This window comes from Bubalus bubalis, chromosome 8 (genome assembly GCF_019923935.1).
Source record: "Bubalus bubalis isolate 160015118507 breed Murrah chromosome 8, NDDB_SH_1, whole genome shotgun sequence".
Taxonomy (NCBI): domain Eukaryota; kingdom Metazoa; phylum Chordata; class Mammalia; order Artiodactyla; family Bovidae; genus Bubalus; species Bubalus bubalis.
This window is the reverse complement of record NC_059164.1, coordinates 59,341,599-59,358,223: the sequence shown is the minus strand read 5'-3', so window position 1 is coordinate 59,358,223 and position 16,625 is coordinate 59,341,599. Positions and strand designations below refer to the sequence as shown.

At 37.2% G+C, this 16,625-nt stretch overlaps 1 long non-coding RNA gene across 1 annotated transcript in view; it reads right to left on the bottom strand.

Annotated features, from left to right (window-relative positions):
- Positions 1 to 1,898: 1,898 nt before the first annotated feature.
- LOC123466057 overlaps positions 1,899 to 16,625 on the bottom strand; it is a 40,453-nt gene continuing 25,726 nt past the window's right edge. Inside the window, exon 3 of the long non-coding RNA XR_006641317.1 lies at positions 1,899 to 6,179. This is a non-coding gene — a long non-coding RNA (uncharacterized LOC123466057). The remainder of the gene's footprint in view (positions 6,180 to 16,625) is intronic.

Genomic DNA, 16,625 nt, shown 5'->3' with positions numbered 1-16,625 from the left:
ACTTTACTAGTGTGTGAGAGGAGTACAATTGTGTGGTAGTTTGAGCATTCTTTGACATTGCCTCTCTTTGGGATTGAAATGAAAACTAACCTTTTCCAGTCCTGTGGTCACTGCTGAGTTTTCCAAATTCGCTGGCATATGAATGTAACACTTTCACAGCATCATCTTTTAGGATTTAAAATAATTCAACTGGAATTCTGCCACCTCCACTAGCTTTGTTCATAGTGATGCTTCCTAAGGCCCACTTGACTTCACATTCCAGGATGTCTGGCTCTAGGTGAGTGATCACACCATCATGATTATCTGGGTCATGAAGATTTTTTTTTGTACAGTTCTTCTGTGTATTCTTGCCACCTCTTCTTAATATCTTCTGCTTCTGTTAGGTCCATACCATTTCTGCCCTTTATTGAGCCCAGCTTTGCATGAAGTGTTCCCTTGGTATCTCTAATTTTCCTGAAGAGCTCTCTAGTCTTTCCCATTCTATTGTTTTCCTCTATTTCTTTGCACTGATCACTGAGGAAGCCTTTCTTATCTGTCCTTGCTATTCTTTGGAACTCTGCATTCAAATGGATATATCTTTCCTTTTTCCTTTGTTCTTCACTTCTCTTCTTTTCACAGCTGTTTGTAAGGCCTCCCCAGACAGCCATTTTGCTTTTTTGCATTTCTTTTCCATGAGGATGGTCTTGATCCCTGTCTCCTGTACAATGCATGAACCTCTGTCCATAGTTCATCAGGCAGTCTATCAAATCTTGTCCCTTAAACCTATTTCTCACTTCTACTTTATAGTCATAAAGGATGATTTAGGTCATACCTGAATGGTCTAGTGGTTTTCCCCACTTCAATTTAATTCTCAATTTGGCAATAAGGAGTTCATGATCTCAGCCATAGTCAGCCCCCAGTCTTGTTTTTGCTGACTGTATAGAGCTTCTCCTTCTTTGGCTGCAAAGAATATAATCAATCTGATTTCAGTGTTGACCATCTGGTGATGTCCATGTGTAGAGTCTTCTCTTGTGTTGTTAATAGAGTTTTGCCAAGAGAAAACACTGGCTTTAAACTTCCTTTAAGTTGAAGGAAAAACTTGAAAAGTGTTAGGACCAATATTTAGATGATGCATTTATTCTAGTAAAATTATTAAACTAGAGGTTCTACCTATTTTATATGCTCAAAGATAATGTAGAGGAAGAAAAAAAAAATGAACCAAATAAACTCAGAAGATCTACACGTACTCTCCCACAATTTCCCTGGCCAAGAAGTTAGAAAGTCAGTGCTTTAGTGAAATATCTGAGGTACCAGATTTTATATTATAGTCTCCAAAACTACTTCAATGTTTGTTTGCCTTAGAGCCCTGCATCTAACTACAATTATTTCAAGACTTTCTGTAGGTCCAGTGGTTAAGACTCCGTGCTTCCAATACAGGGGACATAGGTTCAATTCCTGATCGGGGAACTAAGATTCTTCATGCTGCATGTGGCCATAAAAGAAAATTAAGATTAAAAATATTTTTTAAAAAGTTACATAAAAATAAACATCATATAACTACAGTTGTTTCTGTTAATAGCAGAAGGCCACTACCTATGGCCCACAGACCAAACTTGGTATGCTGCCTGTTTCTATAAACTCAGTTTTATTGGACCACAGTCATGTGCATTTTCCGTGACTGCTTTTCACTTGTAAGTGCATATTTGGGTAGTTTTAGCAGAGCTTATCGGAGAAGGCAATGGCACCCCACTCCAGTACTCTTGCCTGGAAAATCCATGGATGGAGGAGCCTGGTGGGCTGCAGTCCATGGGGTCACTAAGAGTCGGACACGACTGAGTGACTTCACTTTCACTTTTCACTTTCATGCCTTGGAGAAGGAAATGGCAACCCACTCCAGTATTCTTGCCTGGAGAATCCCAGGGACGGGGGAGCCTGGTGGGCTGCCTTCTATGGGGTTGCACAGAGTCGGACACGACTGAATCGACTTAGCAGCAGCAGCAGCAGGGTCACTCCTCTTCAAAGCAGTTTTTGATGAGTGACATCAACATAGTAGGGGTGGCAAGAGTCCTTCCCTTTTTCTCTTCTTTTGGTTCACAATTAACCAGACATCCATGACCCAACACAAGTGCCTCTGCACAGTAACACAAAGACACCTGAGAGACCCACCCACCTGTGGGAAGTGAGTGGCTAGAACTTCAGAGGGAGAGATCCTGGGGAGTCACAGTCTACTGATCCCCACTTGCCACCACAAGGATCAAGGCAACCTGGAGGGTGCAGACCTGGGCACTCATGGGAGGTGAGAAGTTGTGGAGGTGCAGCCCACCTGACAGGAGAAATCAGCAATCCATGGAGCAGGAGTTTGGAGGAGGTGGAAAGTGAAAGTGTATAGTGTGAAGACTCAGTCCAGTTAAGAGAAACCAAAACCTTGCATTACAGCACCATCTTCTGGAAAGCAAAAGAAAGGTTTCCGATGACTCAATGGTTGATTTGCACTTCTCTTGTAATTTGTGTTGCTGAGAATCTTTTTTTTTTCTTTTTACATTGAGCTGCATGAACTGTTTGTATTTTTTTTGAGATTAACCTATTGTCAGTCACAAGTTTTGAAAGTATTTTCTCCAATTCTATAAATTGTCTTTTAATTGTGTTTAATAATTTAGAAGTTTCATTGATAAAAATAATAAAATTAAAGGAAGTCATATATCTTTCTCCTCACTTAACCAATTAAGCATGTACACTGTGATCAAAAGTGTGTCTATAGTGTATGTAATAAAAACTGGAGAAAAAATACCAAACTTAATTATTATTTATGATCATGGAAATGTGAGTGAATTTCCTTTCGCTTTGTGTTTTTCTGTAGTTAAAAGAAATGTTCTGGAGTAAACACGTAATGCCTTTTCAATCCAAAAAACATTTAAAAATTAACATTTGGGTTTCTTTTTGTACCATTGGAGGGCACATTTGTCTCTTTATTTTTTCAACCTCAACCTACTTTCCCCACTCCTCAGTTTCTATAGTTTCAAATATCTTGTACAAAGTGTAGTTTTATATGACTTGGATTTTTAAAGAAGAAATTTATTTTAATATTTTTCTTACCTCTCAGTTATGTGATAAGAAGGCTAATAGTTTAAAGTCAGGAAGGTTGATTCCTCCAGCTCTGTTTTTCTTTCTCAAGATTGCTTTGGCTCTTTGGGGTCTTTTGTGTTTCTACACAAATTATGAAATTTTTTGTTCTAGTTCTGTGAGAAATACCATTAGTAGTTTGTTAGGGATTGTATTGAATCTTTAAATTGCTCTGGATAGCACAGTCATTTTCATAGTATTGATTCTTCCAATCCAAGAACATGGTATCTCTCTCTGTTTGTGTTGTCTTTCATTTCTGTCTTCTGTGCCTCTGGTGGCCCTCAGATGTCTATTCCCTGCCCAGACAGGAAGGGGCAAAAGTAGCAGCTTACTAAGGTTCACTTGCACAGTTGGGCTGGGGAGAGGAAGGGATGTGGCAGACATGGTTAGGGTGTGTGGGGAGTGCCCACTGCGGCTGAGACCTGCAGGAAGTTACCACAGTTTGAGATGGGTTGTGTGCTTCCCCAGGGGAGTTGGCCCTGTGTTGTGGGTCCCTCAATAGAGCAGAGCCATTAACAATAAAATAAACCTTAACCAATACCCAAGTATGAAAACAATTTTTAACACAGCACAGGCATGCCTTTACAGAAAGATTCAATAAAGCCAAAGGAACTAAACAATCAGAAATCCTTCCTATTTACCAAAATATTATGTATAATGTTTTGTAAAATATTTTTATTTTGTGGGCTTTTTCCAAATAGTTTATGGATAGTGTCATTTAATCCAGAAAAGTGTTCAGGAAATCCATTTATTGTTTGCTTCATTGATTGTGCCTCGGTGTCAGACCTAATAAACCACTGAAACAGACAAGGTCATGAAGACATGTGCTTCCTCATGGATTTGGAAACAACTTCCAGTATAAGATTGAGTAAGAGTGGTTTAAGGCACCATCTTGACCTTATTTTTTATCCCATGTGGGATGCTGCACAAGCAGATGACAGGTTCCCCCACAAAGGCAGAATCAAACCTAACGGGCAGCTTCTGGAACTCTGCTGTTAAGTGGCCTGGTACCACGCAAGTACTTGTTGAATAAATTAATAAATTTATCCTTCAAGAAAAAAATGTGCTCTGGAGATACAGCTATCAAAATGGAGAATTGAAACGAATATGGTAAGTAAACAGAAAACTTGGGAAGATTTTTTTTTTAAAAAAAGAATGAAACTTTGGGGGCTGCTAAAGGAAAGGTCTAGGACTTCCCTGGTGGCTCAGTGGTAAAGAATCAGGCTGCAATGCAGGAGACCTGGGTTCGATCCCTGGGTCGGGAAGATCCCCTGGAGGAGGGCGTGGCAACTCACTCTAGTACTCTTGCCTAGAGAATCCCATGGACAGAGGAGCCTGGCAGGTGGCAGTCCATAGGGTCACACAGAGTAGGACACAACTGAAGCAACTAAGCAGCAACAGCAAAGGAAAGGTCTATTGCAACTGTTTCTTAAACTTCTCTGGCAAGAGCTGGCCATTCTCAAGGAAACGCTCTGAAACTCTCCCCTGAGGATTGTTAGGTAACCAAGGAAACCATCACTGATGATAAGCTCCAGGTAAGTGCTTGATCAAGTGGGGAGGTTTCCTGGAACTGAAAAAGCCAAATCTACCTTCAGCTACAAGGGATAAGAACAAAAGACAAAGCCAAACAGGAGCTAGGTGTATGTAGACATGGATGGTGAGGCAAGAAGTTAAGGTTAAGATCAAGAGAAAAAAGCCCAAGACTGTGTTTTTTTCTTTTTTTTTTAACAGGGTGGGAATATGTGAATCTTAGATTAGGTGCTGGCCTGGTGTAGCCTAGAATAAAGGATTTTGGTGATCCAGTTACTAGATCTGTCTGTGGGGTGTGTGTGTGTGTGTGTGTGTGTGTGTGTGTGTGTGTGTGTGTGTTTGAAATGTATTGATGAATAAACACACTGAAAACTAAAATTCTTCACCAGTGTTCTAAGACTTCCTGCCTAAGTCAAAACACCCTTAGATTTCTTATCTATTTATAGGAGTGTGGTCTCCTACAGTGCAAGGGCTGATGCTCTGCTTCTAGAAAAACAAGTTCTGTTTTAAAAATGGCACCATGAAGCTTGTTTCCTATGAATTACATAGGCCTTGAATCCAGTCTCTTTTTGAGAGGAAGTACAGATTTGAGGTACATTTATATTTCCTCATAAAATTCATTGGTCACCCTAGCAACTGTCCTGAAATGCCTTATAATATCCTGACATGCAGAAAAATAGAACTCATGCTATGAGAAGCCACGTGAGTGTTATTGTTATGCCAACAACAGAAGTATTACAGCGTGGACTTCAGGGTGGGCTGTCAGTTTCATTATCAAGGGCATGATCATCATCATCCTCACTATGGTTGTTGTCATCCTCATCTTCCCACATAACAGCATTCCTTCACAGGTGATAACCTTTTTTGTGTAAGTATAGTGTCTGAATGCATTAACCTGTGAAAATCTTGAGCCTTTGCACCGATGGGGACGTTTGATGGTCTCCATTTCAGAACAGTCTCTATGTAGAGTTTGAAATTCATGGAATACCTTACAGGGAAAATACTGGTTTAGACAAAGTTCATGCACATTATAAAACAAATTAAAATTCTACAGCAGGGGTCTAGGCAATTAGCCCATTATCTTATTTAGCAAGATGAGGCTCAGAGAGTCTGGATGTTTTTTGCTGAGGGTACTCAGCTTACTAGGTGAAAGGGAGGAACTTGAACGCAGATGAACCTCCAAATCCTTGTGTTCCACTGTGAGTACAGACTCCACAGGCTAATTCATGTGGCTGGAAGGTTAAGTTGAGTGAGGAATATTTTGGATAAGATATCAGAATAAAGATAAAAATCATTACACAAAGTTTATGTGGTTTTCATGCAGGCATTTAGCAAGCTTGCTGCTGGCCACATAGGCATTCTGGAAACACAGGCTGTGTGATATTTGGAGAAAAGCTCTAACTGAAGGACACACATGAATGGACTGGTGCCCAACTGGAAGTTTTCAGGTGGCTGATGAAGGCCTTGAACTTCAGTTCTGTTCTATTGGACATCTTGAAAGATGATGCAGTGGTCAGATTTAGGATCCAAGAGAAAAGGTGTGGAAAAGCCTGGAACAAAGTAAAGTTTAGTAAAGATCAATGCAAGGATCTTCTCTTGGGTCTAAAAGCACAAGATGGTTAGAAGATATGTTTGTAGGCAGCTCTTAAAGAAAGCACCACGTAACAGAGACATTGTTTCACGGGATAGAGAACACTGCCGGCACTGGGTGTCGTCTGGATAAACCCTGAAAAAGAAGTTAAATAAACTGAAGGGCATTGAAGGAAGAGTGGCCAGGAGGGTGGAGAAACTCAAAGCCACCTCAGACGAGTATTGTTTTACCAGAACACAGCTCCAGGCATTGAGAAGACAGACTGGACTAGTCTAATGTCATCAGTATTTACAGCACTGTCATATAGAAAAGGGATTAAGCTTTTTCTCTGTGGTATAAGGGGAAGTGAACATGTGGGTAGATGGTATCGTGAGACAGTTCAGCTTGTGAGTAAGAATAACTTTAAATGTCAGAGCTGTCAATGAACAAGTAGAGTCTGGATGATTACTTGGAAGATGTTTCTAGTATCAGTGCATATCTTTAAACACTGAAATTCTCTGCTTCATAGACCCCTCCCCTGCTCTTTAAATACTTGACATTTTATCACCAGCCTCGTTTTTATAGGGGATGCCAATATTGGAAAGCATTCTTTTTATGTGATTAAGATGATTTCTGAAAATCTGCAGCAGAGCTCAACTAGAGTTTACTTTGCATACTGATGTAATAGGTAAGAGCTGGAAGCTAACAAATGCCACATGCAACTTTTGTCTTGGTGAAGAGGTAAAAGTCGCTCGGTCGTGTCCGACTCCTTGTGACCCCATGGACTGTATAGTCCGTGGAGTTCTCCAGGCCAGAATACTGGAGTGGGTAGCCTTTCCCTCCTCCAGGGGATCTTCCCAACCCAGGGATCGAACGCAGGTCTCCCACACTGCAGGCGGATTCTTTACCAGCTGAGCCACAAGGGAATGAGCTTTAAATATGGATTTGGAGCTAATTATTCTGATATTTATTTCAGTGGGGATGAAGAACTGAGCATACATATTTCAAAAAAAAAAAGGAAAGAGAGAGGGAAACATTTTCAATATTTCCCATTAAAGCATGATGTTTGCTATAAGATGCTGTAAACATCTTTCTATTTTTAGTTTGTAGGTTTTCTTTTTTAAAATCATAGATAGATGTTGAATTTTACTGAATGATTTTTCTGCCTCTATTTAAGATGATTATGATTCTTTAGTCTGTTTATTTGGTAATTTGCCTTCATAGATTTTCACGTGTTATACCATTTTGCTCTCCTGGAATAATTGTCCCCTGGCCATAATGTATTATCATTTTTATATATCACTGGATTTGCTTTGATAGTATTTTGAGAGTTTTGTTCTATATAAATAAGAAAGTAGTTTCCCTTATGCCCTTTAGTGTAATGTTCTTACCAATATTTGATACCAAAGTAACGATGACCTCAAAAGATGACTTGGGAAGTTTTTCCTCTTTTTCTGTCTCTGGAATAGTATATGTAAGATTGATTTCATTTCTAAATGTTTGGAGGAATTCACTAGTCAAACTACCAGGCTTGGAAAAACTTTTTTCAAAGAATTTTAGTTACAGATTCGATTTCTTTACTACATATTAAACTGTTTGTATTTTATCTTTCTTTTTGTGGCATTTTGGCAGTTTTGGAAAATTATGACATTTTAAACCTTTTAATTATTTTATTGAAATTATTACCCTGAAACTGTTATGATAGTCTCTTGTTTTCATTTTTTTAACTGTGGGATCTATACTTAAATCTCTCCTTTGAAAAAAATCATTCTTGATATTGGTGTTTTATGCCCTCTTTACTTTTTTCTTGACCTGTTTTTCAGGGATTTATCAGATTTTAAAACCAACTTTTAAAAAAAATCAACTTTTAGATTGATTTCCTCTAGTGCATGTTTGTTTTATATTTTAGTGACTTTGTTTTTATTTTTAGTATTTGTTTCCATTTGCTCTCTGTAGATTTATTTTTTTAACTCATGGAGCTGGATGCTTAGAGAATTCATTTTCAGCTTAGCTCCTACTATAAGCATTTAAATATGGTGTTAGTTGTGTTCTGAAATATTTGACAAGTTTATTTTTAATTATCGTTCAAAGAAACATTTTCTGATTTTCATTGTATTCATTTTTTTAGCTTTGAATTATTTAAAAGTACTTATATCAAGTAATTTTCAAACATGAGAAGATTTTAATATTACCTTCTTTTTTATTGAGTTCTAACTTAATTGTACTATTGTCAGAAAATGTACTCTGCATAATTTTAATTTTTAGATCTTTGTTGAGATTTGTCTTATACCCATCACTTAGCTAATTTGATGTGAATTTCACTTTTGCTGGGTATAGAGTATGTAAATTAGGTCAAGTTTATGATGGCATTGTTAAAAATCTGTTATATTCACATGGAATTTCTGTCTTCTTGGTCTATCAGTTACTAAGAGATAGCTGTTAAAATCTCCCTATGATAATGGGTTTGTCCATTTTCCTTTTAGTTGTATCATATTTCCTTTAGTTGTGTCATTATATATTTTGAAACTGCACTATTAAGTGCAATAAATTTAGAATTGTAATATTTTAGAAAGATTGTGCCATTGTTACAACGAAATTCCTATTGTTTATTGCCAATAATGTCTCTTACCTTATCATCTAACTTCTCTCATAAATATATAGCTATACTGAATTTCTTTAAAATACTTTTTCATTTAACATATATTTCATCTTTTATTTTAGATTTTTTTGTGTCTCTCTTAATCAACATTGAGTTGCATGTGGTTTTTTCATCTGATCTAAAAATGTTTGTTTTTGACTGCTTATTTATTTCAGTTCAGTTCAGTTCAGTTCAGTCGCTCAGTCGTGTCTGATTCTTTGCGACCCCATGAATTGCAGCACGCCAGACCTCCCTGTCCATCACCAACTCCCAGAGTTCACTCAGACTCACGTCCATCGAGTCAGTGATGCCATCCAGCCATCTCATCCTCTGTCATCCCCTTCTCTTCCTGCCCCCAATCTCTCCCAGCATCAGAGTCTTTTCCAATGAGTCAACTCTTCTCATGAGGTGGCCAAAGTACTAGAGTTTCAGCTTTAGTATCATTCCTTCCAAAGAAATTCCAGGGCTTATCTCCTTCAGAATGGACTGGTTGGATCCCCTTACAGTCCAAGGGACTCTCAAGAGTCTTCTCCAACACTACAATTCAAAACCATCAATTCTTCAGAGCTCAGCTTTCTTCACAGCGCAACTCTCACATCTATACATGACCACTGGAAAACCATAGCCTTGACTAGACAGGCCTTTGTTGGCAAAATAATGTTTCTGCTTTTTAATATGCTATCTAGGTTGGTCATAACTTTCCTTCTAAGGAGTAAGCGTCTTTTAATTTCATGGCTGCAGTCACCATCTGCAGTGATTTGGGAGCCCCAGAAAATAAAGTCTGACACTGTTTCCCCTGTTTCCCCATCTATTTGCCATGAAGTGATGGGACCAGATGCCATGATCTTCGTTTTCTGAATGTTGAGTTTTAAGCCAACTTTTTCACTCTCCTCTTTCACCTTCATCAGGAGGCTTTTTAGTTCCTCTCCACTTTCTGCCATAAGGGTGGTGTCATCCTTATGGTTATCAATAACCACTGAGGTTATTGATATTTCGCCCAGCAATCTTGATTCCAGCTTGTGCTTATTCCAGCCCAGCATTTCTCATGATGTACTCTGCATAGAAGTTAAATAAGCAGGGTGACAATATACAGCCTTGACGTACTCCTTTTCCTATTTGGAACCAGTCTGTTGTTCCATGTCCAGTTCTAACTGTTGCTTCCTGACCTGCATACAAATTTCTCAAGAGGCAGGTCAGGTGGTCTGGTATTCCCATCTCTTTCAGAATTTTCCACAGTTTATTGTGATCCACACAGTCAAAGGCTTTGTCATAGTCAATAAAGCAGAAATAGATGTTTTTCTGGAACTCTCTTGTTTTTTTGATGATACAGCAGATGTTGGCAATTTGATCTCTGGTTCCTCTGCCTTTTCTAAAACCAGCTTGAACATCAGGAAGTTCACAGTTCACCTATTGCTGAAGCCTGGCTTGGAGAATTTTGAGCATTACTTTACTCGCATGTGAGATGAGTGCAATTGTGTGGTAGTTTGACCATTCTTTGGCATTGCCTTTCTTTGGGATTGGAATGAAAACTGACCTTTTCCAGTCCTGTGGCCACTGCTGAGTTTTTCAAATTTGCTGGCATATTGAGTGTAGCACTTTCACAGCATCATTTTTCAGGGTTTGAAATTTACATATTATATTAAGTGTTTTAAAGTTATCCTCTTACCCTTAATTTCGTACTTGTCAACCTATTCTAGATGTCTTTTCCTTTGCTTTGAGCACTTTTTTGGATTAATATTTTTATCATTTCTTTTCTTCTATTTTATCTTATTAATTATATGTTCTATTGTTATTCTTTTAGTGGCTACCCCAGAGATTACAATGAGTATTCTAGACAGATATAATTTGAAATAAATTAGTGCTTTTACCACCACCAAGAAGATGCAGATGTGTTAGGACACATTCATTGAATTTACCTTCTTCTCATGTTTTATTCTAATATTGTCATGTATTTTGGTTCTCAGACTTCCCAGGTGGCTCAGTGGTAAAGAATTCTCCTGCTCATGCAAGAGACGTGGGTTTGATCCCTGGGTCTGGAAGATCTTGGGTCGGGAAGATCCCCTGGGTAGAAGATGGCAACCCACTCCAGTATTCTTGCCTGGGAAATTCCATGGACAGAGGAGCCTGGCAGGGTACAGTCCATGGGGTTGTGAAGAGTCAGACACGACTGAGCAACTGAGCACATATTTTGTTTTCTCTATATTTTGAAGCTCACAAAGCATTATAATTATTGTTACCATATATCTTCAAAATTTATTTAGGTTTACCCATATTTACTCCTTGTTTTGCTTCTTCCTTTCTACACGCAGTACTGACTTCCATCTTGGATACACTTTTGCTCTTCCTGAATAACTCCTGCTCATTCCCTTAGCAGGTTATAAATGTCTGCAGGTTTTAAATTACATCAGTTTGGATTTATCTGGAAATGCTATATATTGCCTTCAAGATAATTAATATATTCATCGAATAAGGAGTTTTAAATTGGTAGTTATTTTCTTTCATAGTTTTGAAGGTGTTCTTTCCTTTCTTTTGGGTTTCATTGTAGGGAAGTTTATTTTTACTTTTATTGTTACTCTTTTAAAAATAATTTTTCCCTTCAAACTGATTTTAAGATTGTTTGATTTTGGTTTTGGTTGTTAGCAATTTTTCTAGATACAACTAGGTGTAAATTTTCTTCATTTCTGCCGTGCTTGAAGTACATAATGCTTCTGGAGTCTATGTCTTTTTAAAATTATTTAATATTTAAATTTATTGCCTCTTTAAACATTGTTTCTGCCCAATTCTTTCCTCTCTTTCTTAGGACACCAATTATGGGCATGTTAGAACATTTCTGTTTATCTTTTTTTTTTATTTTATTTTATTTAACTTTACAATATTGTATTGGTTTTGCCATATATCAAAATGAATCTGCCACAGGTATACATGAAAAGACCTTTTCCTGTATCTTTTTTCTGCTTCTCTGTTCTTCAACCTGATGTTTTCTATTGAACTATTCTAATTCTCATCTTCTGGGTCTAATTTTCTCTTAGTCCCTACCAGTTGGGTATTTAATTTTAGCTGTCTTATCTTTTAATTTCAAATTTTCCATTTGGTTTTAAGAGATGGATTCCAGTATAAAATATAAAATCCTCTACATTTTACCTAATTTCTTCTAACTATTAATCACAGTTATTTTAAAGCCCCTCAATCCTTTATCTCCTTGCACATCTGTTTCTGTTTTCTATTTATTTTCATGATTTTGGTTATTTAATCTTATCTTCTGACATGCCTATTAGTATTTATTGAAATTTGGACATTGTGCATAAAAAATTTGAGAGCAAACTTGTTGATCTGGATGTAGATGTAGGTTGTTATAGTGGTTCTAAATTAGATTATCTAATTACTGCGCCTACTGATTTAGTACCTTGGGAGAAGGAAATGGCAACCTACTCCAGTATTCTTGCCTGGGAAATCCCATGGATAGAGGAATCTGATGGACTATAGTCCATGGGGTCACAAAAGAGTCTGACACGACTTAGCAACTGAACAGTAACAACTAATTTAGTTGATTTAAATTGGACTTCAGTCTTGTGATGGCACAATATTTCTAGTTAATGCTTCTCCTGAGATATAGCCCTGCAGGGGTTCCACCTGAAACCTTAGGGTGACTATAAAGATTCCACCTCCTTGGTAATTTCTAGGCTCTAATTTTGCTCCCTAACCCAAATATCCTTCACTTCTGAGTTTCCTAGCTACCCCTTCCTGCTTTTCTGCTTCTGAGTAGCCAGTTACAAACAGGAGCACTTTGAGTAAAAAAAAGAATAGAAAATTAGGTTCACCTTTTGTATTTCTCTTCTCCTGGGGATTTGGTTTCTTCAGGTTCTCACTGCCTGGCCAGCTTTCTGAAGTGTTGAAACCAATAAACTTATATTCTAATCCATTTTTTTAGGTTGTTCTCAGAGGGTGAGTTTATCTAAAACAGTCTTCTCTACCATTACTGAAAATTGAAATTCTTCTAGCATGAGTTATTTTGAAGCATTTTTATTCCTGAGACACAAATGGTGCACACCTGCGGAAGCTGAAGAGTTTCCAGATGTAAAATATTTCCCTTGCAATTGAAAAAAACAAAATCAGGTGTATTTGTAATGTTATGTTTGAAATGAGAAATGTGAACAATAAGAACTGAAAAATGTTGGCCTAGAATATTAGTGTTCCAACACTGCAAAGGACACCAGAAATTATATGAAATAACCAAACTCATAATTCTACCTAGGGCCTTTAAAGTAGAGAGAACTCAGGGATGGTACAAGTTTGATGCTCCCATAATTTTTTTAAAGAAATGTCAAATTAGAGTTTAAAAACTAGAGTCGTGTTTAAAATATTGATATTTAATAAATAAGCATTTTAAATTCGCAGATATCTATATATTATTACATGATTTACAAGATATAGTATTTATAAAATGTTAATTTACAGGTTTGATACCTGGTTTGGGAAGATCCCCTGGAGAAGGAAATAGCAACCCACTCCAGTATTCTTGCCTGGATAATTCCATGAACAGAGGAACCTGGCAGGCTACAGTCCATGACATCGCAAAGAGTTGAACACAACTGAGAATGCATGCACACGTAGTGTGGCATAAAATGACAGGCAAGTGAGAGCAGTTTGAGGAACTTATATACTTTCAATATTTGCAATATGTATGGTTTCTTATGAGTCTAAAAAATGAGGCTGTGAACAGACACACTTCCCTCCTCTGGCACTTTAATAGACTATCATTCTAATGTCCTCTTTCTTAACTCTAATTAACTGAGCTGAAGTTAGTGTCATATTGTAGTCAATATTATATACAATGACAGAACTAATCACTGAAATACATTATAAGAGTAGCAATCCCACAGCACAGAGTTCATCTTCTCTTTTCAGTTTTGATAATATCACTGTTTCCCCCCACTTCCCATTCTCTACAAAATTCAGTTTGAATACTTTTTAAAAATGGATTCTCATAGTAGTCCTAAAACCTTAAAAAGTATTTGGCAGTTGGTCTTCCTGTAATTTTGCAACTTGGAGTTCATCTTTAAGAGCTTGGTTTTTCAATACTAATGTGTCTGAAATGATCTTGAGGTTTTGTGGTTGCTGGTGATTCTCTGAAGAACTTAAAACACTAGCTCCCTTTCGTTTGGTGAACTGTCTAGGCTGTGTGAGTGCTCGCAGACCAGGAAAATGCCCAAGCAGCCTTGCTATTAGAAAAGAATTCTATTTGGAAGTCTGTCAGGTGGCCCAACTCTGCAAATTTCCCTGAGAAATCTGTCTTATTCAGGTAAGTGCAAAAGATTTGAGCTGGGGGGCATGTATATGGAAGTTACGCATAAAGAGAGCATGCTGGACTTGCCAATGCTGTTCTAATTCAGAATCTCCACACAGTCTTACTGTAAAAAAACAAGTTTATTTACACTGACCCCAACTCCTCATTTTAGAAAGAATTGATCTGTTCTTCTTGTGTAGTACACATGATGTTGAGTGTGACACCCAATTTTTATTAGGGCTTAAATATGAACAAAAATGTTCTCAGAATGTGTCAGAAAAAAAAAGAATTCTGGCTAAAAACATCATTTAAGAAGTCTTTAGGGAATCTGGTATTGTTTTCACGTACTATTCAAATGTTTATCTTTGAAGCAGTTTTAGTATTTTTATTATGAAAATCTCTAAACTCTATCATTGGTAATATTGTCACACATACTTTGAAACCATTCTGGCAACCCTACTGATAGAAGAAATCAGTAGTAATTAGGTGCTTTGAAATTTCTAAAAGAATATATTCAAAATAGCACATGTGATTTTATAATTATAGCTATCATAATTCTTTGTATTTCATGTTTATAGTACTACATTACAGGAGAATCTGAAAATAACCTTAAAAATGACTTAATTAGTAGTTAACAATAGCATCTGTTCAAGTATTTTGCTTTAAGTAAATTCCTTCCATATCATTATTTCCATTTACAAAAAGTATTACGTTTCAAACATGTGGAACAGAAAATATTCAAAGTAAAAAAAAAAACAAAAAAACCCAGTAACACACAATCTGAGTTTGAGAACTTAGTCTTGATTCTTTAACAAATTTGTAAGGATTTTGGGTAGGTCACTAAGTTCTCTGGATTTCAACTTCCTGCAAAATGTCCAATTATTTATCTAAGAAATTGTTTATTAAATACTCCAAATATACAATTTCTTGTTTTATTTTTATCAGGTTTAATTCAATCAATAAGTTAGTCAATATTTTTAATTGATTAATAGGAGTAATGAGAGACCAATGGATGAGAAGTCAAGTGGTATGAATCCTAGTCCTCTATCTTATAGTAACTGGCTGAGTGATTTGAAAGATATTTTCTAACCATTTGGGGGCAAGGATTGGCAAATTTTTTTCTATAGGGACTAGAAAGTGAATAATTTAGGTTCTGCAAGTCAGTAGGTAAAATTGAAGATAATGTACAGACTCTTACATAACTGTTTAAAATGTAACTATTTGAAAATGTAAAAGCCATTCTTACCTCAGGCTATGAAGAAGGAGAAATGTACCAGATCCGGCCTCAAGGCCATAATTTTCCAGTTCTGATTCTTGGGAATCATTTTTAACAGTTATAAAATGGAAGATATAGACTCACTTATGTGACCCCAAAGGAGTTCATGAATGATACTTAAGGTAATTCACCAATCCCCTAATATTGTATACAAAAATCTGAGTGTTTGTAAGTATGTACTTTTTTAACGGGAAACAAACTTCCACAGATTTCCTTAAGAGCAGGAAATCATTCTTTTAGGATGATTTTTTTTTTAATCTTTGTATTCTGGAATGGAGCTTCCCAGGTGGAACAGTGGTAAAGAATCCACCTGCCAATGCAGGAAGCACAAAAGATGCAGGTTCGAGCGCAGGGTGGAGAAGATACCCAGGAGTAGTAAATGGCAACATACTCCAGCATTCTTAGCCGGGAAGTCCCATGAACAGAGAAGCTTGGTGGGCTACAGTCCATGGAGTCACCTGACAGGAGTCGGAACCACCTGAGCAACTGAGCACACATTCTGGAATGGTGTGTGTGACATACTAAGTATTCAACATCTCTGGAATGAGTATATAAATGAATGAAAGAATGAACGAATGGAAAGTTAAAGACACCATCATTGAGATTATGTAGATACTGAAGGCTTAGGGCCTCAAATGCTCTAAAAACAGTAGTTGCTAAATCCAAAGATTGCCTTTTCTTTCAAATTTGGATGTAACTGGGATTTCAAAATACTTGGTCAACTAAAGATTGCAGTTCCTGGAGATTATGTCATTTTTTAAAAACAGTGAAGTTGGTTGAATTTAATTGACACATTACAGGTTTTCCCAGTAACCTAGCCTCTGGGATCAGGGGACTGGAGAATGAAGTTTTGTTAATGAATAGTGGCACTCTTGGCATCAGGCAGGAGACTGTACTGGCTGGAGCATTACACATAAATGGAAGGTTTTCCTGGGCAATTCAAAAATCAGGCCTAACAGAGTTTAGGATTGCTCCCTGACACAGAAGTTCAGTCTGGCCTTCAGTGCCTGGTTAGCTGATGACACCAAAATCTGAGCTCCATTGGCTGGGGAGTCCCCACAACTACCTGGAGTGGGAAATGGCTTGAGATCCAAACATACCTCTCTTCTCTCTCTATGAATAATTTCATTTCTGAAAGAGCAATTCAATCTACAATAGCTGGTTTACAGTTCATTCATTTCTTTAGGGAAATTTGAATTCTAAGATTGAAAACAATGTAAGAAATGCT